A 26,395-nucleotide genomic window follows, 5' to 3' on the forward strand; every position below is an offset into this window, starting at 1 on the left:
CATCAAATTTCGATAAGTATAATCTGCGTCTACACACTATAACACTTTTTTGGGTTACTTTAGTTTGTGAGATTTGAGGTTCTCATGCTAATTTAAATCTTAATATTGTTATTCTCGATTGTGACGTTATGCGGACTCGCAAGTGAGCACAAACATTTCGGACAAACATACTGTTTCAATCTTCAGAGTTCTAGGCTGATCAAAACCCAGAAAAATAACAACACCCTCACCGCTGAGATTTCAGATCTTTTGACCTGAAATCTCAGACAGCTTTCTAACAACGTGCATAGATGGAAACAAACGGGGAGGGGAGTATTAAATTCTTTCCGCATCTATTTGTAAACAAGAAACCCAGGTAGATAAAACCTACTGTAGAGTTGCCTAAAAGTAAAGTGTTTCAGGCCATGCAGACATATGGAAGGGTGAAAGACAGATCTAAGCATTCTTTAACCTTAGCACTAGACAAAGGCGAGTGGTCAGCTTCGCGCTCCGACCCTTTAACCCTGAGGAAATAATCTCAGAATCCAGATCGTAGGATGCAGGGTGGACCCCAGAGCTGGTCTGGACGTCGTGACGATGATAAACAACCTGATCTACCATATCAGCCAAAATGTCAGCTATTACGAGAGTTCAAGATGGTGTTATATTTTATTCAGAAAAATCATGACTTTGAATTAAATTGTTGTTTTTTGAACATCAGGACATCCTCAGGAGCACAGAGACTCAGATCCTTTGTGTGTCAATGGGGTAAAGACAATGAAAATCCCTTCACTTAGATAAATCAGGCATCGGTACAAGGATAACTTAACCTTAGCTAAATAGGGTGTGAGAATTTGGGCTGCATACAGCTTCTCAAAATGTACTTTGCTACATTTAGTTGGTTGGTTGATATTGAAAAATAAGTCTGAAATAAATTTTGAAGTGTAAACTTGGTTAAATCAACTGATGATAGATTCTAACGACTACTTTATGATGACAATTATGAACTTTCACATTCCATAACTACATAAAATATTTTTAATTTCTATGCATCCCTTCATCTGTATCTCGCAGAGAAACGAGTTGGTCAGCCAATTAACTGGTTGATTGGTTGTTTAATGAATTAGTTAACCAGTCAGTGCCATTAGCAGGTTCGTCAATCTATAAAAGGCAAATACATGAGACTGATTGCTTGGTATAGTACATTTCTGGCAACAGTCGTAGCTATAAACACTTCATAATGGTACTGAATTTGTTACAGTCAGATAACCTGCACGATTATATTTAGTTAATTATATAGGTAAGTAGATCGTTAGTCTGTCAGTTAATAGATCTTCGTATGTTTGTTATCCAAGCTTACCATGTTCCCATATTTACCAGATTCCGACCTGGTAACAGTAGACTGCGTTCTCTGACATAGGTTATGGGATATCACATCAGGTTAAGAAACTTGAGAAACTCTTTAGAGCTAGAAACAATGCGTCTCATTACATTTAATGTTGTCTAACCTGTTCTTTCAGGTTGGGAATATAAGGTTACAAATACAAAACGTTGAAAGCACTATGGCCATTATCACCGTTTAAATATCTATGCGAATGACAGACTGGTCTGCGCTAACCGACGTCACAGAAAAGCAATTAATCATCGAAATATTTTTAGAGGTTGGTAGACTTGGGAAATTGAGGGAACAAATGAATCACCAACAGAGGCATGAGACATCAGTTCGGCGCCTCTTATAAAATGAAAATCGTTTGTTCCTTTTGTCTTCAGAAATCAGGACGCTTTTGTCTGGATTTCAGTTTATTTTTGATCACCAAGAAAGGACGAAACTCATCCTCTTACTGGACACCAGGAGTTATCGTGCGCGGCCGAACAATCGGTCTCGGAGATTGCTTTTCATTTGTTTTTCTTTGCCGCTCACAGGACTAATAGCTGAGGGATATTAGAACAGTAGACAAAGGTATCCATGTGAACTTTGACTTCTTCTGTTACTTATCATTATCTGGCATGACGGAAAGCACCATTCTTCGTATTGCAACAGTGACTTTAAGCCAGCGTCATATCTGATAGGATATTCTTGTAAGATAAGTGGCTTAGGGGTAGACGACCGGGTAATGTTTCCGGCAGGGAGAAGGGATATTTTACTTTATCACAATATCCAGATCGCCTTTTTTAATTCAGTCCCTACCTCAAAGGAAACACAACGCGAGAAAAATTAACAGTGTGGTTTGAACTTTAAAGCGTTTAAGCCAAGGTCATTGGATCGATCCCCAGATCCCTAGATCTCGAATTTTTGTAGATACAAATTGTTTCTTTAGACTAGAATCATGACAGTGGCCCTTCTTCTATACTCTAAAGTTTCGTGACTTGAAATGTACCGGATTATCGGATTTTTTTTTACAGAGGTTCGAGAACAAAGTACTGCGTACGATTTAGAGATGAATTAAACACAACAAAACACTCGATACATTACATAAAAGAGTGTTCCGAAATATCCACTCTTAGCCTAATAAGCGTTTTGTTATAGTGATTAAATCAAAGAGTGTGAGACGGGAAGGATCTTTCGGGCGTTTGGTTTAAATAAGAAACTGGTATAACATTTAGCCTGATTCACTCAAGAAAAAAATGCAATTTGAAAGACGTAGGTATAAATGGGAAGGCTATAATGAACTGGATGTAGAAGTGTGAGTACGGGGACTTGTTTGACTGAAGATAGAGTCAATGGCGGGATATTTCAAACACAATTAAATTTCAGATTTAAAGAAAGGCGGAATTTTCTTTTTCAATCCGAGCTATTGTTAGTACTATCTAAGCATTCGTCTGCAGGGACTGAGGAACACCATCATAAGACTCGGTCTCGACAACCACACACTCACCCTAATATTTTGGGACGAACATAATAGACTTTACGAAAAATGTAGTTATAAAATTAAAATCCGCTGATAAGGAGACCTGAGTAGGTTATCTTCTTTTGCAAGGAAAATGTATTGTGATGTAGTTCCTTCCACACTTGCTTCTGGTTGTATGTGTACTACTTATATTTTGTATCTGTAGCACCTAATAAATTCTGATATATCTAAAACTTGTTATGAACATCACGCCTTACTAAGCGATGCACTTCTACACCCAACTATCGATAGATGATACCAACTTGGTGAAAGTGAAAACTTCTGAGTCGAGATCTACACTAGTGATACTTAATGAGGTATCCTTGAACGTTATATAAGTTCTTTAACAGATATTTTAGTATAAGGTAACAACAAAGCTTATCTATCGCTCGAAAGATGCACAGTGTTTAACTTACAGATTGACAGCGATAAGTAATTAACTATTACAGCTAGGAAAGTGAAAAGAGGAATTAAGATACAATAAAAAGACGCTCATAAACCGCATATAGTGCGTCTTTTATGTGATAATTTGCGCACATGCTGACAGTATGCACTTTGTAAAATTCAGATTGTACACTAATGGAAATTATGAACACAGATTCATCATATCCATCACAAAATTATTTCTTAGAACTTGGCTACATGGTAAACTATTCTTGAACATTTGACGTATATGGATGATTAAACACGGTGTTCATAAAAGTAGATCATCAGATTCTATCTAGAATCAGCCATATTTATTCCAATCAAATGTTATTTCTCTAAATTACATTTCTTTAAGATTATTCTTATTATTATTTTCTTAACTAAACTATTAGATTACGTCTTAATATTAACCCCATTTAAGCCTGGGACAATCTCATGGTCACTATTCGTTTCCAACTGACTTTTCAAAATATGTTTATAAATAAATTATATTTCCTTTACTCAGGTGGATAGGTCTGTGTTAAAATGTAAACAGAACGATTTATCAGACAGGATTCGATATAAAAGTTTTACGTTAGTATTCCCAATAGAATAAAACAATAACTTTTTTTATTGTGCAGTGTAACACATTTTTCCATCAAATGCATCACACGAACGTCATATCAATTATTCAGGTTGCTGTTCGACAGTAATATTACAATATGCATCGTCTTAATTCGATCAAGAGTCCATTCCACTACACTTTTTCCAGACACACACTTCACATTCGATTTACAAAAATATAAGAGGGACCACCCAATATATTTTCCCCTCTTGACAAAAATGAAGTTCCTTTATCATCTTTTTATTCTATTGTCTTTTTTTGTTTAAATTCATGGTGCCTATTGCTTTAAAATTGGAACATCGTGAAAAAAGAAATATAGGGAGAGAGAAATCTATTGAAGCGTGAAAATTCTATCCATGTAGATTTGAGTTCATACAATATATTACTCTTTTCTCAGTCTGTCCCTTATATTTTCCTGTTTTCATTTTCATTATAAAGTTATGGTCGAGTTTGTATAGGGTCGTCTTAAAAGAGGAAGGGGAGGTTGGGGATCACATTTGGGTCCCTCACTTTTGCTTCTCCTAGGTCAATCATATTCTAGATGCCGACAAAAAGGATACAGAGAACAAATTCATAAAAATAAAGTTCTAATATGTAACAGGTGAATCAAGAATATCTGAAGATCAAAAATCAAACTTTCATGTGACGAAGAATTTGTGTTTAAATATAGCAAGTGCATTCAAAATGGAAGAGATATTCTGCCATAGTTATTGGAGTAAATGTTTTCCTGCTTTTAGTAGAATTTATGTTACTTACTCCCTAAGAAAGGATCGGGCATTGTTAAGCTACCTCCCAGATACAGCCGCGCCGGGCTGCTGTCTATTGTTTTCCACTTGGATAGATTTATCGTGGGTGGCGGTTTGTACCCTGCGTCATGCTGGATACTTTAAACCCAAATGAATCTGTTGTTGTCTGCGCATGCGTGCCGTCTTATTTAAACAAAAAGAAATCACGTCACGTAATTTTAAAAGGTTCCTTCTTCTGTGTCTAATATCGGATTACTTCACCTGAATTCTTTTAGACATAAATACTTGAGAGCATAAATGGCATATGTACCGGGTTTCTTTTTGGTAAATGTACTAAAACTTTAAATTATAAAGCTCATCTCAACAGATCGAAAACTTTGGTTCCTATCTTCAAGAACAAGCAAGATGTATTTGTTGAATATATATATATAATTATCAGAGATACAATGAGAATTAATAATATAATAATACTAATAAATTAATATTAATAATGCAAGTAGACTGATAGATATACACGTAAAATACTTTAAAGTTATAATAGTTTTGTGTTTAAATTAATTTATGTCCTTACATTTTTTCCTTTATCCTTCTTTCCTTCTCTATTTTGTGTGTTTCTATTTTCATCAACTTGTGCAAACAACAGAAAGGCTCATTTTTCTTACCTCCGAAGCTACGTCACAGAATTTCTAAAGTGTCAAGAAAATAAAATAATACATATAACCTAAATTAACAAATCGCAGATACAGCACTTATATATCGATGTCCAAACAATACGAATAAATGCTTGTCAAGAAATGCATCCTTATTCGAGAATAAGTCAATTTCTAAAACCAAGACTGGTCTCAAATTGTACTAAATACTAGCTACTAGCTCTACCGCGTGTTGCTAAAATCATGTCCCTTCTTACTCATAATTTACATCCATATCACTTGATATAAATTGGTATGTGGTTCGTTCACTGAATTTTTGATAAACTGCATTTTGGCGAGTATCAGCAATTACGATCATGCATTCAAAATCATAGCTGCATATGCGTTCAAATATATCAATAGGAGTCCATGTGTGTTCAAAAAGCAGAATATCAAGCAACATGACAACAGATTTTAAAACAAATTATGTTACGTTTTCATACATGTAAGCAATTAAAGAAATGTTTTACTATAAAGCGTTTCGCTAAAGCTAAATTTTTCTGATGTCTTCACTAACACGACGTTCTAGAAACTGAATCTAGTTCTGTCATCAAGTGTTATGGGAGGGGGATTTTCTTACACCAAACGAAAAGATCTGCTTCATATAATTATTAGTTAAAAACGTAATCTGATAAAGGATATCCTCAGTATTTAAAGACTTAATTTTTTGCGTGATGACATCTTGACTTGTGCCACTTACCTTTTCAAAATATTTTGTTTTGTCTTCTTCATATGAGGACTTCTCTTATTATACACAAAAAAATAAAAGCTCAAAGATGGATAAAAAGTAAGTTAGAATGCGGTGCCTAATTACCTGTTTTCGGGTCCCCTTGATCACACCGCCTGATAGATTAGTTCTTCTTTCCTATATAGATGGCTCCTTTGTCATGATTGACTCACTCTGAAACAAATGAAATGATGTTTCGACTGTAGTCTTAATTCCTGTATATTAAATCTGCTTCTCTCATTAAATTTACAGTTTCATTTAAGTTTGCCCTGCACTGAATGGTTAAAATGTATAAATCCTTTTCATGATAATTCCTGTTTTAAAATCCCTCTTCTCCTACTATTTGTTTTTCTTAATCATTTCTGTTGCCAATTCCTTCTTTGAATTTCATCCATCGTCACTTAATTAGAATTATAAAATACAATGTTTTAAAGAATGCTTGATCCCTCCACTTAAGGTGACAACAGATGGAAGGGGAAGCATCAGTTTTGTTGTCTCCGATAGATCGAGATACATTCGATTTGTAGAGAACAATTTACGTTGCTGAAAAGGAAAACTTTTTGTTTGTTGGCAGGTCGTAGCACATGATTCTTATATCAATCTTCTCAAATATCAAATAAATTACACCAAAGGTGCAAATAGTGATTCCATTTTAACATCTTTAGAGATATTATTAATATTTCTCCCAAACAAATTTAAAATTAGAACTGATTGTAAGTATGTTTCAGCACAAATATTCGCCGATCCCTAATATAACGGGACTTCCATTTTCAGAAACTATGCGATAGAGAAAGTATCACAATATTCTAATAAAGAACAATTATAATATGTCTACCGGTGTAAATTTTGTAGTGTAAAATTTAATGTTTTGCCAGTGACATATAATTTAGTTAATTAAACTACCGGATTATTTTGTAAAGCAAAACAATTAATTTCATCAAAATAGTAACTTATAAAACAAAAGACAATATTTTTATAACTTAAATGTATGAGAATGGAAATTATCAACTACTGGTTTTTGGTTAACGTCACATTACCTTTTACTGTTCAATGATCAGTGACAGAAGAATTAAGAATGAAGGAATGGGAGGAGCCAGAGATTTTCGTTTCATGTCACTTTTGAAATCTGTAAATCGTCACAAAAGACGTGTGATTTCGGTAGACTTTCGAAATTCGATACCATTGTAACGACTTAACAAAATGTGCAGAAAACAATACCTTATTTAATGTACTCACATTAATCATTACAAAATGTTTGGAGGCTTCATTAATCATATCTCATTAATGACCCTTTGACTTTTTGAACACATAGCGCATAGAGATGATCTAGCACGTTCAACACCACTAGTAAAACGTCTTCTATTGCACATGGTAGTATGCTGTGTCTCACACCTCCCATCCTGACAACCTACTGCCTTAATATTTATCTTAATGTTATCGTCCTATTGGCTATCTTTCTCTATACATAAAATGATCGCATTCCAAGATATTTAGTCCCCAAAATACCAAAATTATACAATTTTTTCTTTGTCCCCAGACTTCACCACCGTAAAAATATTGCAAGACCTGCATAAATAACAATGCTCTTCGTCATACTATATTTTTAAGTGCCCACTTACTTTATAGTTGCACTTCAATTACGATTTTTTTTTGTAATATACTTTGAATCACGTTCAAGCATTTTTCTTCTGTCAAATTAAATGGCCGAGATTCACAACCATTCATAATCTCTTATAAGTTATTTATAAATATTCACGTTCTTTTTTCAATCATTAATTTCATCGAACATAATCCTTCATAAAAAACTAACAGTCGCTAAACTAGTGACGCCATTCGCTGTCGTTTATGGAGACTGCAGGTTTATTACTGTGTTGACAAGAACTTGTCCTGACCCATACAAAAACATTCAACAAACTGACGCAAACATCCGGTTTATAATACTAATATCTGTGCCTAGCTACCCAGCAATGGCCTTTCCCTTCAGATCCTCCGATTAAAGTTGTGTGTGCGCTTTATCTACAATGTAACAGTTTGTAAGGTACAACTTGTTTCCCTGCTCAACTCCCAAACTGTAGGGTCACCCCTTGTCAGCTGTTTACAACTGCTTATTCAATATATTTCTAGTTGCAATCTTATTAATAAACATATTCCTTATTTGTATTTCCATAACCCTTTCACTACTACGAATGATAATTATCTCCCAAGAATATCACGTACTTAGCTCTGTATAAAAATACCCTTGCTATTTCTATATTCAGATTTATGGTGTTTTATAAATCAAATTAACGTCTAAGTTACTCTCGTACCAAAGAATGTGCTTATTCCTAATAAAACAGCACAGCACGGGTTAAGTAACTCCAATGCCAATGTTCTAAGCGTCTCCTTTACACTCTAGTAAAATACTCTGCGTCAGAGGGTTTCCGGGTTCTGGTAGATTTAACAGAATAAATAAGTACGTAGCCAGTTGAACTTGAATACAAAATGGGTGCAAAGTGTGGGAGAGATCGTAGAATGAAAGGGTTGTAAAATCTGCATCTAAATCCAGCATATTCTTGCTGTGACCCCTCCCTCATTTCACAACATTAACCAACGCGGTGTGAAGACATTAACACAGATGACATCATCCCTTTCCGTACCCACAATTTCTTGTTTCCTTTTCCATGTCTCTCCCCTTTCGAGATTCACTAATTCTCGCTAGGCTCCCTTGAACTTAATTCAACCCTTGCATCTCCTTATTCACTAAAAGACATAGTATAAGCACGTTTACTCTCTCTGGTATAAGGTGTTATTACATTGGGAAAAACACTTTACAAACTTACTTGGGTGTTCAGTAAAAAGTAATTCCATATGATTCATTATTAGGTAATAAACGTGTATAAGGAAAACGGGTAATAATTTTTATTACATTAAGAAACTTATCACTAGAGGCGTTATTCTTACTTATGAACACACAACCTGTCATTATCTTGCCCACTGTCCAAGGTAAGGGTGTTCGAGAACAGGGTGCTAAAAGGAATATTTTGATGTAAGATGAAGGAAGAAATGTTTCGATGTACAAAATTAAATTATCCATAAATTATACCCTCCAGTACAACAATAATGAAACCGAAACTGATGAGGCTGGACCTGTAGCAAGCATGGAAAAAGCAACAACTAAAGATATTATTTTAGTCGAAAAATGTGAAAGAAAATGACAATTTTGAGAGATGTTATGGACAGGATTCAATTAACCCAGAATTCTTTTGTATGTAAGTTCTTCCCTCGAGTTTGGCACATTTACTTCATAGGATATTGCATGAAACAAAATACATACCACTTATAAATCTATTAACCATTTAGATATGTGACAAGGTTTGTTGGACGAGAAATTCGTTCATCATAAGGCACATTCCTCAACAGCACAACAGAACACAAAAGAGTTTAGGAAACGTACGTATATTGTGATAGTTCTACGGCGTTCGGCAGAATTTGATCCTTAAACTTTGTGACGTCAAACTTTGGTGTAGCCGTGGTGTCCAGCGCCTGTCTTTGTGGTTGATGACATCATCAAACAGGATCCCCACAGGTGACTGCGCGACAGGCTGGGTATTCCAAGGTTCGAAAGGTAAATTAGGCAGCATAGGGATTCCCCAGGAAAATATTTCCTCAATTACTTGAACCCTTGAGTTTATTGTTCGAGGCGTCTAGCCCCAAGTGGGCACAAAGATCAGCCGTTAAGTTTAAAATGCATTGTATACGTCCTTTAAGCCATGTTAGCATTGAACTTCAAAGGAGAACAGCGATACTTTTGTTAGGGTCTTCAGTGGTGCTGAGTAGCTGCAGGTGCTGTACCTCAGTCCAATCCCTTAATCACTTCTTCCTTTCCTCCGTTTTATCTTAATGTATTCCTTCTCTCACTCACACAAAACTTTAATCTCATCTCTGTTTCCCCCCCACCTTTCATCGAATATTATCCACAGTGTCTTTATGTCTGTCTCTTTTACCATAAAGAGCTACGTTTCCTTGCACTTAGAAACTTTTTTGAGTTGTCGTATTGCTAATGTAGGAAGAAAGGAAGGGTTTTAAAATGTTTTATGCAGACGGAAATGATACAAAAACCACTTCTGAAGCTTTTTGACAGGGGAAACACAGTTAACCTTTATATTTTACTCGGAACGAACGCCACATTAAATTACTGTTCTACAGTAATTGCGAAAAATAAAATTCACAGCTGAGTATCCAGAAAACTTAATGACTGGGTGCACCATGTTGTCACAAGACAGCTACGATGCTGCTCTGTGTCATTATTTTATCTTCCCTTCTTCTACATAAACACATCTAGATAAATAAATAACGTAACATAAAACAAGATGTTTTATTTTGAGTGAAACGTAGTTTGTACTTCAGAGAGGAATTACTGAAGAGAATAAATCAACCCAAGAAAGATAAAAGGTGAATTTTTATCCTGTTACTTGTTACAACGCAGCACCTCGCCTTAGTAGAATTAATTTACACCTATGGCCATTTTTCGACGAGTGTCAAAATTACCTGGAATTTTTTGTACATATTTGATATGACCTACTCACTAATAATTAGAAAGGAATGTTAAGCCGTTATATACTTGTTGCATACGGGCAAACAAATGGACCGAAAGAACATTTTAATACACGCTTCGTTAGATTGCGAAAGTGCTTAAATATTGTCTATGACTTATATTCATACTAATAATCAAGAATAAATAAACTAGTAATATCCAAAATATTGTATGACATATATATGGTTATGAATGAATGTAGCAGTCATGCTCAATATTTTACAATTATTTTAAAACGTTTTAATTTATTTTACAAATACTTCAGTAAATATATGAATATGGCTAGTAATATGACGTTTGAAACTAATTTAACTAAATGTAATTGCTTCATACAAAAATAAGATATATATATATATATATAGGATCCTGAAAATTATGATAAAAGATGCAAACATATTGTTTATTTAGTAAGTAAATGTTTTTGTGTAACTGAATTTTTCGTTCTTATTTATAATATTGTGTCGCTATAGAGCACCTAAGAAAATTATTTTTTGTAAAAATAAATACTGCTCTTGTATAGAAATTATGAAATTCAAGTTGAGCTTCACATAAAAAAGAAATTGTATGACTCACTTATTTAAAGTTAATTCAATCGATAACTGAAAATCAATTGAGTACTTTATGAAAATAAGCGCTGCGATAGACCGACATATCAGACGTCTCTGATATTCATTAATTTTATCTACAGTAAACAAAAACACATTAAAATTATGCCTTGTCTGTGAAACAGATTTAAATAAAACACAGTGAGATCCTTTCCAACGTTAAGACTTGATCCGCTTTCAACCTCACCCAACTTCCATCCAGGGGAAAATGTTTACTTGCTTGCAATTGGATTTAAATGAGATAATTGACTAGAAGTGAGAGTTGAAAGAGATTAACGTGGGCAAAAGCTTCTTGGCAACCAAAAAGCACAGTTCCACAGCAGTAAGATATATCAAGATATGGAGGGGAATTAAACAAGCACAGAAGTAATGGGGGATGAAGGATGAAAGGAAAAAATGCAAAGGGGTAAAATCTGTGAATGGAATTAAGCTAAACGGCTTTATATTAATGTATCCAGCCTTTAAATGGAAAGAGAATTCCCCTTGCTTCCCTGTGCACTAAAATCATAAAGCGGGAGGTTACTTAGAGACCACGATGTAACGCGAAAGTCTGGCGAACGCCTTCTAAACCCTGTCTGTCTGTGTCTCTCCGTGTTTTGTTACAAGTCAATAAGAAACTTAATAATAGACTGAAGTGAATACGTCAAATAAAACGGAATGGCGCACTATACGAAACTATCAACTTCGCTACAAAATAATTGTTTTAAATTAAATTAAAGAACGTTACTCGCGATGTTAGTTATTCAAATATGATCCTTTTTACTAAGTTACCTATGGCGTAAATGAAGTAATAGAAGCCTACATCGGGATTTTAATACCAAGAAATATATGCGACTATAAAATCAACATAAACGTCAACTAAGTTGAACTATATGTATATTTGACATTCAGGAAGGTTGTTACAAGCAAACATCCTTTACATAGAGTGGTTTATTTCATTTCTAAGACTGTAGATTACGTACTATTTAAAACGCACCAACAATAATCACTTATAACAGAACAAAAATGAAATAAAAAGCAGTCCCCTCTTGTAATACTCTCCCAACTTGCCGTGGATACTCGAGTCAAGGTCACCCGTGTTGCTAGGCCGCTGCTCACGGCAGTTGCGCAAAAGTTGTGCATATGTAAACATGGTGTATTCACGAACAGAACTTGTGTTTATTCTCAAACTTTACTTCACATCGAAGTCGTCTGTTGCTGTTTGTGAATTATTTAGCGATGCGTATCCTGACAATGAAGTACCAAATAAGACGACAACGCACCTGCTGGTAACAAAATATCGGGACACAGGAAATGTTTTTGCTCACTGAGCTGCGAAAGTTAGTAATTACGGCAGTAATATCAAGCAGTGCATCAACTGAAATAACGGGACACGACTACAAGAATTCAATATTGCCAAGGGTTTATTCGATTTGTGAGTTAAGGGGGTTTTGTTATGAAAGGTACATTTCGATGTTGACAAGAGTACGTCGCTTGAAATATATTTGTCCTTTATAGTTTCCTCTTTACGTTTAGCCGATTTTAGATTTATCGCTTTCGTTTTGCATCACCTGAGAAATAAGTTTTTTTATCATTATTTCTGTCCCTTGGAATGTTCTAAACAATGAGTCCAATAGAGAATGAAATGATTTCCCATTACGTAATTTCTGTAAGTTATAGGTCAACGTCGCCGTGTGCTTCAACTCATACTCGGCTTAAAACTGAAACCTTTTGTATTTAATTCATGCCAAGATAATGTTCAAGTGTCCTAAGAAAATACTTCCTATACATTTAGATATAAATGCACCAACTACTTGATAAACAAAGCAAACAATAGGATTTGAGGTGCTCGCGACGACGAGTATGTTTAAGGCTGTCTTCTGGGTTGTAGCGCCGTGTCATACGATTACCGACGTTTCAGAGGTACTTGCTGCCTCCATCATCAGGGGATAAAACAAAACATTCCTATGATCAAAATAACGTTTAAGGAGTGAGTCGTAAGGGATACATTCTGTTGTGAGTTCATAGTTAGTTGATGACAGTCCGTCTATGCTACAATTTTTATTATACATTCTATGTTCAGGGTCCAACTGTAGCATTCCACCGGTAACTACAACTACATAGTCCACTCTTTTTAAATACTTAAGCTACTTAAGACACAGTCTATACAATTCAGCAGTCATATCTGTTACGTATTTTCGAATAATTAGAGAGAACTATCTGAAAATGAACAATTGACATCGAAACATTGAAACTATAATGACAATTGTTTTGTGGACAGACTGACAACAACTAACGTTGAAGAAGTGATTATAGAACGTCGTAAGTGATGTTTGATGTTTTTCAGTGCATATGGACTACCGTTTTTGAAGTGGTTTCTATTATGCTGTGTTCTGTGGGCAGACTAACCTTTCCTTTATATGCTGACATTATCTTATCCTGCTTTCTTATCTTCTTCACAGTCACCTCGTCTTACCCTTAACATCGATTAATTTCGTTCGCGACTTCCTGAAGGTAAAAGTGTAAAATATATAAAGGAAAAGTGTTGAACAGAATTAAGTATTCAGTGATACGGAGTTGTAGCTTTCTGTAAGAACCGCACTTTGCAACTAACAGGAGAACAGAAAGAAAGTTTGAATAAATGTTTAAAATTATTCACAAGCTATTAACATCTAATATTATTCGGTCCTTAAATAATGGGAAATGACGTACTATTAAGTCATTTTAAATAGTACACACCGGATAATGTGGTAATAGATTAATAGGCCATTCCGTAATTCGTTGCCTCATTTTACTAAAGGTTCACAGTTACTGTTTTGACTAGGTACGATATGTTTCTAGGTTCTGTTTAACCATTTCCTTTGTGTTTTGGTTATATGGGGTTGGCGGTTTGTCGAGGTGGCAATACGATATCCGAATGCATAACATATTCAATTCAATTCTTTATTCAATTCTTTAGTATTACTAGCGTGCTGTATCAACAGCCTGATTGCCAATTACAGATACAGCACAGAGATGATCACACGAACACAATAAAAACATAAAAGGTAAAACAAGCAGAATATAAAATACATTGATACGTAAAATAATATCTCATCTATTCACATAATATTCTGATTAATTATAGTATTATAATTTTCAATATATACTAGCAGAGTGCCTTCAGGGGTGCGGCAAAATTCGACAAGTGCTTATATTTCTTGTCAATCTACATTGCCCGAACTCTTATCATAGGCCTGGCCATTCAATACGTACAATAGAATATTATGAAATTATTATTATTAAAATAATTGTTATATTTTGTTTTTATTGTGGTTTTATCTTAGTGCTTGCATGTAATTAGCTTTTCAACTGTTGTCAAACTCTTAAGCGGACTGAATTGAACTTAATTTTATTTTACATCTTGGTTATGTTTCGTTTCTTTTCTTCATGTCACGGCGCTACAACCCAGAAGACAGTCATCTTCGTACTCAACAAATCCTACTGATCACCCAAAGATTGCGGTCGAATGATTAGCAATCCTACTTCATACTTGGGATGTCCCTAGATCAGATCTCGGCCCAGAACAGGTCATCCTGAAAAAATTTCTTGGTTTTCCTGAGGCTGTCCAGGTATCTGCTAGGTTAGTCCTTTAATGTGGGTCACTACCGCTTCCTTCAAAATATTTTCCAATAAATCTTTCATTAAATATCCTATCATTTGAACCTATATAATCTGATCTATTAAAAGTGTCATTTAATAAAGCAATAACAAACGAAATACTATTCAAATCAAATGGTTTTAGTCATTTCCAACTGTGAGAAACATCAGTCATTACAGCCTGCCTCCGGTGTGAGATTCAAACCCATGGCCTCCCGAATTTACAGCAGAATAAACACTACACCATCTATGAACAGATACCATCTAACTGTCCTGGTTTTATCGTTGGAAAAATTTCCCAAAAAGAACTATTATTTATAGACAAGAACACTAACCCAGAAAATTAGGATATTTATCTTTACGTACAGGTCTACTTGTCAATATAATCTAAATTACCTGAAACAGACTGTATACTGTCACGTGTATGATAGGTACAAGGTACAAAGTCCAGACGAAGCGACATCTGGCTGGCATTGACGTCAACAATACTACCATAGTTTTGACAACTTCGACGTTACAAAGGAAAAGAGTCGAGTCATTTGGAAGTAATTGGACATGCCTTTTTTGTCGGAAGATTCACGGAATTATGAAATAGATTGGTGAAGGAACATGATATGTATTTTTTGTGCGTGGGTGTGGAGACGTAGTGGACGCTGGAATCTGATTCCTCTGATCTCTGACTTGTTTTTCCTCTCGATCAATCACACCTTGGACTCATTTATTTCTAGAATGACACAAAGTGACGTCTCCTTTAAAATAAATTAATAATGGACCTGGAGCAAATTACTGTACTCTTATCTGAGGTTTCTAACAATATTGGTGTGTTTCATATTTCTGTATGTTGTCCGAATGAACGGATTTTTATGAAGTATTTCGTTAGAGGCTGTTACCGTAAAATGATCTTGAAGAGGAATGAAGGTAAGAAGAATATAGTGAGAAATAAAGGAGGAGAAAGAAATAGAATTAAAAAGAAGAAGAAAATTAAGGATGGAAGGGAAAGAGAAACTATTTATGTAAAAAAAAAACCAGAAATAAGTAAAATATTTTCTAAGTCTATGGATACCAACTGTTAACTTCTGCCGGAATTTTGGTACGTATGGTGGAACTTAAATTTTACGCCTAAATGGATTTAAAAATGTTTGTTACACTGCAAATATTTAATTTTCACACACAGTATCTTGCTCCAGAAGTGAACTTTACCATCCGATATCAATCCATATTGTATGGTACCATACCCTGTACAAAATCGTTGCAAACTGCTACTTATGCTGTCTTCACAACTGACATTCCTACCAACACAACTGTCATCGCAGGTGTAATAATGTTAACGTCATTTTAGTCAGGCCTAGAATATGGTGATCAATAAAGACGTCATCATCTGACGTCAACCTAGGTAGCAGCTACACGGTGTTACGTAGAAGTACTTTAAAAACTGTTAGTCTATGATCTGAAGTTTCCACGACGGTGAAGATGTCTATTTTTTTCCGAAACGTCGGTCTCTCCCTACGAGTCTACATGACGTCGGACCCAGAGAAGGAACATTGTCTGACTGTTGGTCTGCCCAGTTTTGAGGTTTTTGTCAACAACTGTCATTACATAAGAGCAATGTTCAGTTCTTTACCTTAACCTGACCATAAAACAGGGCAGTCCATAAAGATAGCAAATAGTTTATTGTTATGAAGAACATGAAACCACTGAGCCTCATTCTGATTACGTAAGTTCAAGATTCAAGAAAGCTAATTAAAAGCTGGACTGGGTCTCAAATCCCCCAGCCGACTTACTGTAGGCCCGGCCCCCAACAAGCCTCTGGCCACTCCTACTGGTCAGCACATTGTCCCGCCTCTTTAATTGTTCCTTCTAGTTTTTACCACTCCTTTAGTTTTTTATTAATTCTTTATTTACAGCACGTAACAATAGCTATAGACGATTCTGAAACCATTCTCTTCACAATTGAATACCTCAGGACCAATCATCAAAAGAACCTTCAATAACATAATTTTTAATTAATTATAACTCACTACGTTTCGCAGTCTCTCTTTCTTTCCCTCCACCTCCCAAGTTCACATCCTTCGTCTCTCCTTTTTGCGGATATTCTGAACAGCGTAACTGCGAGGAAGGTCTAAGCAGTTGAAGGTCACGTGGTGGAACATCAGCGAAAGCGAACAACAGCAATTTAAAAACCAATGCAGTTCAAACTTCTGTGTAAATGACACAGTTCTGTTTGGGAGGGGAAATATCATTGACGAAAATGTGTACATTGGACCTCACAACGTGTCCAATTACCCTTAATAATTTATGGAAAACGTAGCAGGAAAAAATGTATAATTTAGATTTGGGCCTATTGTAAGTGTATAGGGTCTAATAAGAAGAAAGAGGGGAAGTGAAAATTAAAAACTGGAACAAATTTAAGAGGGTAGGAAAGAGTTTTAACATTGAAGTCGCTTAATGCTCAGACATAATTTACTATAGAGTGTGTGTGCCGGAACTAAATGTATTTTAAATAATCTTTCGGAATCTTTTAGTTTTAAATTATTTTTATTCAAAACCCAAAAGTATAGGGGGCGGGGGGGTTTATATAAGATCTGATAAATATATGTATTTCAAAGTTCCTTAGATATTAAATAGTTATTACTGAATTCGTACTCGTAAACGTAATTAACGATATGATCATACGAAATAAAAAAGTTTACTAATATATAAATCCTAAAAGCCTGTGTGAATAGTCTTTCACAGGAACAAACAGTTTCAATGCCATTGTTCAGGACCATTTGGTTTTGTTTCATTTCTCAATTATAATTGCGACGATTTAAGAATATGTGTCGCTAAATTAAAATAACACAAATAATTTTAACAGCTCCATGTATTGTTATCTAAGAAAACATAGCCAGTCGACGTACATTTTTACAGATGTACGTTAAATGAGAAATTTATCAGTGCCAACTTGAGGCAACTCCTTCCATGTTGTATTAAAAATGCAATAAGACACCAACAGCGTTGAGATAGGTAGAGGTGTAAGACAGGGATGCTGCTTATCACCAATTCTTTTTAACCTGTACGGGGAATGGCTTGCCAAGGAAGCTCTGGAGGGAACAGGAGACTTCAAAATTGGAGGAAGAGTGATAAAGACTGTAAAGTATGCAGACGACTTAGTAGTATTAGCGAAGGAAGAGGAGGAATTACAGAACATGATGGACAAGTTAGTGGAAACAGGTAGAGAGTATGGAATGGAAATCAACATTGAAAAATCAAAGGTAATGAGGATAGCACCGAGAGCAGAACCATTGAACGTTGTAATTGGAAACCAACAGATGGAGAATTTCAAGTACTTGGGAAGCATAGTCACGACGGACGCCCTATGCACCAAGGAAGTAAAAGCAAGGATAGCCATGGCCAAGGCAGCTTTCGTCAAGAAGAGGATACTTCTCACTAGCAAGTTGGGCTTGGAGATGAAGAAGAAACTAGTGAAGTGTTACTTATGGAGTGTCGCGCTGTATGGAGCAGAGACTTGGACACTCAGGAAGAAGGAACAGAAATACCTGGAGAGTTTCGAAATGTGGTGTTGGAGAAGAATAGAGAAGATCAGGTGGACGGATCGAGTGACCAACGAAGAAGTATTGAGGAGAGTCAACGAGCAAAGAAACATTCTACAGGCGATTACACGAAGGAAAGCTAACTGGCTGGGACATATTGTGAGAAGGAATGGGTTATTGAGTGACATCATCGAAGGCCAGGTTGAAGGAAAGCGAAGATTAGGAAGAAGATTGATACAGCTAACCGACGACCTTAAACAAGGAAAGAAGATGACGTTCCAGGAATTAAAGCGAGAAGCCGAGAATAGGGACAACTGGAGAGCTCTTTTTGGGCAGAGCAATGGACCTGTCGTAAGACAGAACACTTAATAATAATAATAATATCAGTTACATTTAACGTCTAATTTTCTCTCCTTTCACAGATCAAGCACTCTGACATTTACTGCCTCTGAATTAATTCTGTGACAGTGAATCGTTTCAACATGTGGTAGCACTCCAAGAATATACAAGGAATCAAGGCATCCAGTATCATGAAAGGACAGAATGAAACAGCCCACAAAATTCATGTAGATATAGAAAAATTCGAATCAAAGACCACAGAGGTCACATATGACCTCTTTTAAAGTATAATAATAACGGCAGCTTACGTGTCAAGCAAACTTATTCTAACGCCCAATTGCTTGACATTACATACACACAATTTATTAATGGACAACCTGATCCATGCTAACAGACGTGCAAAAACCGAGTTTTATAATTATTATTTATACGAGTTTCACTCTTCATATAGTCAAACCCCTCTGCCACCGAAGCCATATTTAATTTAACATGTACCTAGAATATAAACACTCCACAAATTGTTTTTCATTGCCCAAAATTACATAGTTCTACATAAAGTGCAAGTTTGAAACTGAGCTTACGTGTCAAGAGATACAATTTAGCAATCTTTTATTAAGAATTATCTTCTTCTTAAATGATCACAATTCGGCAATATGTAGAGTAGCGCTAAATGACGTAAGATTTGAGGTTCTGACTGCCGTGAGTATAAAGATGACTTGTCTTCTGGTTTGTAGAGGCGTGTAGTCTGGTAGAAGAACACAGAAGGTTTATCAGTTCGAGTCAAACGTAAGACAGCTAACTGCCGATTATAAGCTATGTATGTGCAGGTAAAGAAATAAGTTAAGTAAGGTAGAGTGGAAACATTTTTAAGAGCCAGTGAAGTAATTTTGTTGCTTTTTACCCCAATTAGCCCATTATATAAAAATCTTCCATCCTCCCACTACACTTCATTCGCTACTTTCAAGCTTAAAATTCCCCATCGGCATCCACATCCCTTATATCTCTCCTCAAAGGTCCTGCATCGGCACATCAGTTCATAAACACTCTCTATGTCATTAAAATGGCACGTCACAACGTTTTATGCAAAGTGCTGTGTTCAATATTCTGCCCTTTCTTTATGAGGTTTGAAAGGCTTGTGACACTATCACGTTAGTTTGTACGTTTGTATATTTGTGTCCATCTGTCTGTCTCCTGTAATAATCTTCGACCCAATAGAACGATCAATGAATTACGTAACTCAATGGTTCAATATTCTTCTAAGAAATTAATGCTCCTTAGCTCCAAACCCGAAAGTTATTCATCGAGCTAACAAAAGCCTGATTTTTAAGCCTTTTTTAAGCCAGTTAAAGCTAGTTCGTACCCTTACTACACACGTGTCTAAAAATAATTTTAGGTTTTCTCCTGCCTACGCCTTGTTCATCAAAATAACATTTCCCCTCAACTTTTCAACTAAAATTTTGTGTTCATTCTCCGTCTTCTCTGTAGTGCTATACGCCCCATCAACTTCATCCTCTTCAATTTAATCTTTTGATAATACTATGAGAACATTCCCTTCAAAATTATTAAACTCTTAATTAAATGTTTCCACCATTCTCCTGTTTCTATATCTGCCACATTCACACAGAACCATTTCCCCTTTCTATAAGCCATTATTACTAGTAGCCTATCTGACAATAAATGATATACGACAGCTTTCTTTTTCAACTGTCTTATAGGTTAAATCAACAAATAACCTGTTCAACCTAATAACCTACAGTGCTTTGTCCGTTGAGCCCAAGAGCCAGTGTCGTAGATGAGGCAAAGCGTTTGTGTTCCTCCTGGCGCCATGTATACTCGTCGGTAGATACCACTGTTTCAGAAAAAAACATATTGTCTCCAATTTCAGGACTGAACCGATGGGTCTGTATAAAGTCAACCCCTGAAAAACATAATCATCCTCACCTTCGTGAACACCTAAAATCTTCACGATCTCTGGCCCTATTGCAGGTAGCAACTCACATAGTCTTGAGCTAACACTGCTCCATATTACCGTATAAAACATTATTGTCTCTAAAGAGGTTTCACTCCCATCAGCCGCCTCATTTCTGTTATGACCGCAAAATGATTTGCAGCGTGTAAAATCTGAACTGAAGGACTGAAAAAACTCATCAACTCATGCAATTAAATTTGAATATTAATGAAGTATAATAAAACTTTGTCATTATTACGATGTTAGGTAATCCAAGACAAATATCCACATAAGTCCTACACTCTAAAGGAAAAATCCGTAGCAAAAATTATACGATATTAAAGTTTATTATATTATTATATATTGTGCTAAAGGCCTTATACTGCCTAGGCCTATATCTTATCTTCGCGTTCCTGTTGAAGACTCTAATAAACAAAGCAGTGAAACTTCAGGTTGCATAAAATACGGGGAATTTCCTCAACAACTAACCTACTATCAGATTATCGAGAATGACAGTTCCACGGAGTTAATTAGGCATTTACGATATGACGTTATAATTTATAAGCTCAATTATTAATGTTACTTGCTCAGCATTAACCGTAAACTTTGACGGAATGGACTTCCCTTGATTTAAGTTCTGATTCCCGCGAGGGAGCGTGGGTTCGAACCCCACACCTGACACCACACACTTTTGAGACTGCAGTTTGCACGGCGGTGTGTCTGAAGATCGCTGTCTTCTGGGTTGTTTCGCCGTGTAGTCTGGTAGAAGGTTACCGACGTTTCATAGGTGACTACAGCCTTTCGTTATCAGGGTGGAAAACGGCAATCGTAAAGGGAAGAGACCATTATGGAGATTTGTGCCGAGACAGGATGATATTAAAACGAATTTTAAGAAAACAGGATATGATGATCGTCACATAAAACCCAGGGAATTTCTTGACCATCTAAGCGACTATCAACTTCTCTAGGAGGACACTGGTCCACGCTTAATGGCTACTGTTATTTTTATAGCAAGATACTACATGATATTATCACATTTTTAACAATTTACTTTAATTTCGTGTGCAGAATTTATAATATTTTATTCCCTTATGCTAAAATATTTCCCCTAAAATTATATTTTAAATTCATAAATTCAGTTTTATAAATACCACAGGTAATTCTGGCATATTTAATATACGAATTTATTAATTGATAAATTAACTTAGTTTTAGTTTTGTTATATTGTAAATACCACTGCGTCGTATACAACACCAATTGTATGTTACATGTTGGATGCCCTAACAACGTTTCTATTAAGAAAAAGGTATCGTGAAGCATCAGATCTCTACACAGAAATGCGCATTCCTCGACGTGCCGGATACTTTTTGTGGCTTACAATTGAAGACTTGTGCTGGCGATTATTGGTTTCCAAGGCCGACTTTAAAGGCAGTGTGCTACCGTGAATTCAGCTGCTGTGAAATCTCTCTGGCGTGACATTCCGGGACAAACAACGGGCTTTGTAAACTGTTATCGGACACTTGCATAGTCAGCTAGAACATTGCAATGCTGCACTATGCAGAGGTCAAATTTTACAAACTTCTTGTTTGTGATTTTACATGCCTCACTGTTTATGAGTTTGATCTTTGGCCTTTGTAAATATGATAGTAACGTCAGGGTTTATGTGGGAAATTAGGCCTGTTTTGAGTGCGCAAATTGTCTGGCACTTTTCTGGTGAGCGATGACGTGTGTCGAAAAACACCATGATTCTCTCACGAGGCGCAATTATATAAATGACATATGTCTTGTAAATTTGTGCCTCTGGATTTATTTGCTAATGTCCCAGCATGTGATTCATGGGGTATGTTGTATACAAAGACGGCCACTTGGTAATATATATAATATATATTATATATATATATATAATTTCTTCCACAACATGAAGCTTCAACTTCAACTTTTAAGTTCAGCTAGCTCAAAAGTAGTATTGTTTAAAACCTTGGGATTCATTTTAATTTCTTCATCCCTCATTAATACGAGAACTTATGACACAACATTCATCTTTTTTATCCCCGTGATGGCGTCTATGCCTTTTAAAGAGAGTCTCGGATTTCGCAAAAAGGAGACTCCTTCAAGAACAATCTTTCTGATGACTAACTTCTTTTCACCTCTATATAATAATCCCTACGTCATCCTGTGTAAACAAAAGGGCGTTTCTTTCGACGCGTCTCTGCGTCATCTTAACCCACATCGCCCACTGCACTATCTTGTCTGAAACCACAAAACTAATTAAAGCTTCTCAAGGTAGCACTGTTTTACACTCATGCATCGTTTTTAGGTTTCCAAAGAGACAGAGATCCTTCTGAAATATAATACTGTTCTGCATGTCTGCCCGCCCGCTGATTCAATTAGAAGCATCAGTAGGCTTATTCTTTATCTTGGTTTTTATCACATTCTTCATATTTACTGTAATCTTCTTCGTCTTCATCTCATTTTCCTTCAATATCATCATCATATTCTTCATCTTCCCCCTCACGTCTTATTCTTCATTGTCAAAATCTCTTTATTTATGATTATAACAAAGACTGAAGCCCGGTAACAAATTCCGAAGTAATGCTGGACTTTCTGTATCTGCACTTCCCTGCGGGTTGATGTGCAGAATTTTAAGGATCCTAGCTTCTGTCTTTCGGTCCCTTGTTCACAAACCGTTAAGCGTTGCATCAAGAAACCCAAAATTCTAACGGGGTTGATCTAAAAGAAATTTAAGGCGTTTCAGAATATTTATACTGCCATCTTCAGGAAATATTTGAACAGTTTTTCTCGAACCCCTCCCAGTGGTAAATCGTATTAACTGCCAATACCCACTTATAACGCTTTTTACTCTAAGGAGAACTCTCGTTTAAACTCACAGTAGAACTTCAACTTTTTTATCGAAGTTTGACAGAAACAGTTTTTAATTACCTACAGTTGGAAGCTTGTTGTTATCCCAGTGAATACTTGTTAAGTTACACTGCTCCTACATTGCACTAGGAATCAAGAAAGGAAGAAAGTCTATAAAAAATCGTGTATTTTACATATTTAAATAAAACATGTATAATCCATAGAACGAGCAGTGCCCAAATGTACTCCCTAAACAATAACAAACCTGGAGAAATATAATGATCAGGTCATGGCACAAATTTGAACTTAAGTCACTGTTGCGCGGAAGCAGGGTTGCTCCTTCCCGAAAGCATCTCCCCTTGTTCCTTTACGTTACAAATGTGTCTATGAATAACCATGAAGGTGCCAAGCATTAGCTCACATGTTATTCCAAAAAGGAAAGGTCAGACCTCGTGTAAGATTACAAAGCCAGTGCTGTTAAACCAATGGTTCTTAACCTTACTCGTGTCGTATCTAAAATTCCAAAGCCTCTTCACTCTCACAAGAAAATTCCTTTCGTGTTTTATAAATTAATATCAAATATTGTCAATGACAAATTCTGCATTATTACATTTCCGCTTGAAAATAGAAAGAGAGATACAATTGAATTCGAAAGCGTATATCAAATGCAAGCGATTGTATAATTAAGAAAAGAAATGAACAGGAAGATATTTTTGTCGTGATCAGACAAGTTCTATGATCTAAGCAGACTCCTAACCAACGGTTAGAAGGTGGTAAAGTAAAATTATCATGAAGCTTGCCGCTCATTCCCACTTTAAGAATGCGTGGGACTTTATCTCCACTCTCCAGTACATTTTCGAGTCGTAGTTCTCAGTCACATGATAAATGTTATATAATTTCCTTTTTATTATACAATAAAGAAATGGGAAAAATCGCAAACATAGGCCTGATAATAATGACAGTTCCACGGAGGAGGGCTCTATTTAAAAATCTTACATTTTCCCACTTGATAAAAAATATTCCCCGTATTTTACGAAGCCCAAAGTTTCATTGCGGTTTTCATACAATTTTTCCGCTGGATATTATCCCAAGATAAAGACAACAAAAAGAATAATTATATAGAATTTGATGTTTCCATAGCGGTGAGCCTTAAGATGGCTGTCTTCCGGGTTGTGTAGGTTAGGTTGAAGTTTACCAGACTACACGGCGCAACAACCCAGAAGACAACCATCTTCAGAATTACCGCCGTGAAACGTTTAATTATTATTTTGTATGTTATATGAGGACTAATACTACCTTCGTCTTATGACTGTTCAAAAGATTCTGGTCCAAAACCTTCGCTCTTCCTTTCACCCTGGAATCCGCACACTTCGCACCACACAGGCGCTTTCCACAGGTTAGTAACTAAGACACTCGTCAAAATTAAGGTAAGACTCTTAGAACAAATAAACATGAAAATAAAATCCGTCTCATTACACCCACTTCAAAAGTAATTAATACTTTAGCAACAAATAAATTGTTAGACATTCGTACGGGTAGACATTAAAAATCTTCGAGCCGAGAATCAGGTTGATAATTGCAATATTATTTATTATATTATGCAAATGAAGTCACCGAACATTCACCATTTTCTACTGTCTGTCTCTCTCACGATATCCTGAGACGTTTTAATGGTCTTCCATCCTAAGAATTAGCTCATTGCCACATGCAACATGGTTGCAGACCAGCATGGAAAGTTGTTTTATTTTCTGTAATGGCGTCTGATAGTCGTTAAATAATTCATGTAGGATTTAATAATAAGAAATAATAATTATAAAAACACGTTATGCTGTAAAAGTTGGTAATATATGAAACAGCTTGCCACTACATTCAAGCCACAGAATTAACAGAAATGCTTGAGTATTATCGCCGTAATTGCATAATTACATGTTGAAAGAAGGATGAGGGACTTTATATTTTATTCAAGACTCACATGAACCCAGCGATATTTCCTTGGAGCCAAGTTCGTTTGAAACGTATAATTTTGTGTAATTAAAGACGTTAATGTGAGTGGGAAGTCATGAAGAAGACAAACTGAACCCAGGAATGATAAAAAAGCGCGCTTTACAACTTGCTGCCTCAACATTTGGTAGAATTCCATTCGATTCGCCCTTCGATCAATCTCATTTCTGTACCTTCTGAAATTTAAATGCCGAGTTTGATTGAAACATAATTTTACGCTGTGACTCTTTTAGTAGTGAACTTTAAAATATTAATCACGTGTTATAAAAGGAGACTATATTGGAGGTTCATGAGCAGTATTGACACAAGACATTCACACATTTCAGTTGTCATGGTAACACAAAGTTTCGTATTATCACAGTTGACATAATTAATGCCAAGACGTCACTTTAGCTTCTGTTAATGACGACACTCGTAAATATCAGTAAGTTTGAACTATTTTAAAAATGTCTTTCGGGTAATTGCCATCTAATAACTGCATAGTCCAAGGTAAATACGGTAGACAGGGAAGAAACAGCTCCGAAAGAAACAATAAGACAGAAAGAAAGAAGTAAAGTATTTTGCGAGGGAACAATAAGAGGATAAATAAATAAACAGGAAAAAGGCAAGAGGAAAGAAAGTAGAAACAAAGAGGTAATAAAATAGAAACAAAGAGGAAACGGAAAATTTGAGACGGAAATAAACTTATATCTAAATGAAGAAATAAGAGAATTAATTAAAGAATGAGGGAGTGAAAGCGGAATAAATAGTCTAAGAAAGAAAGATAACGAAGAAAATAAAAAGGCAATGACAAATGAATACTTGTACTAGTCCATCTGCGACACTGAGTTTCACTTCGAGGATTTGTAAGTACTTTTATAGGG

The 26,395-nt window shown here is 35.7% G+C and overlaps 1 long non-coding RNA gene across 1 annotated transcript in view; it reads right to left on the reverse strand.

Moving 5' to 3' along the window:
• The window catches only part of LOC147873286 (uncharacterized), a 217,756-nt gene that overhangs the window by 132,310 nt on the left and 59,051 nt on the right, over positions 1–26,395 (reverse strand). The window contains exon 2 of the long non-coding RNA XR_015535899.1: positions 6,147–6,233. This is a non-coding gene — a long non-coding RNA (uncharacterized LOC147873286). The remainder of the gene's footprint in view (positions 1–6,146; positions 6,234–26,395) is intronic.

Source organism: Zootermopsis nevadensis, unplaced genomic scaffold, assembly GCF_977971745.1.
Source record: "Zootermopsis nevadensis isolate Lab colony 2312 unplaced genomic scaffold, Znev_1.0 Znev_ptg000020l, whole genome shotgun sequence".
NCBI lineage: Eukaryota > Metazoa > Arthropoda > Insecta > Blattodea > Termopsidae > Zootermopsis > Zootermopsis nevadensis.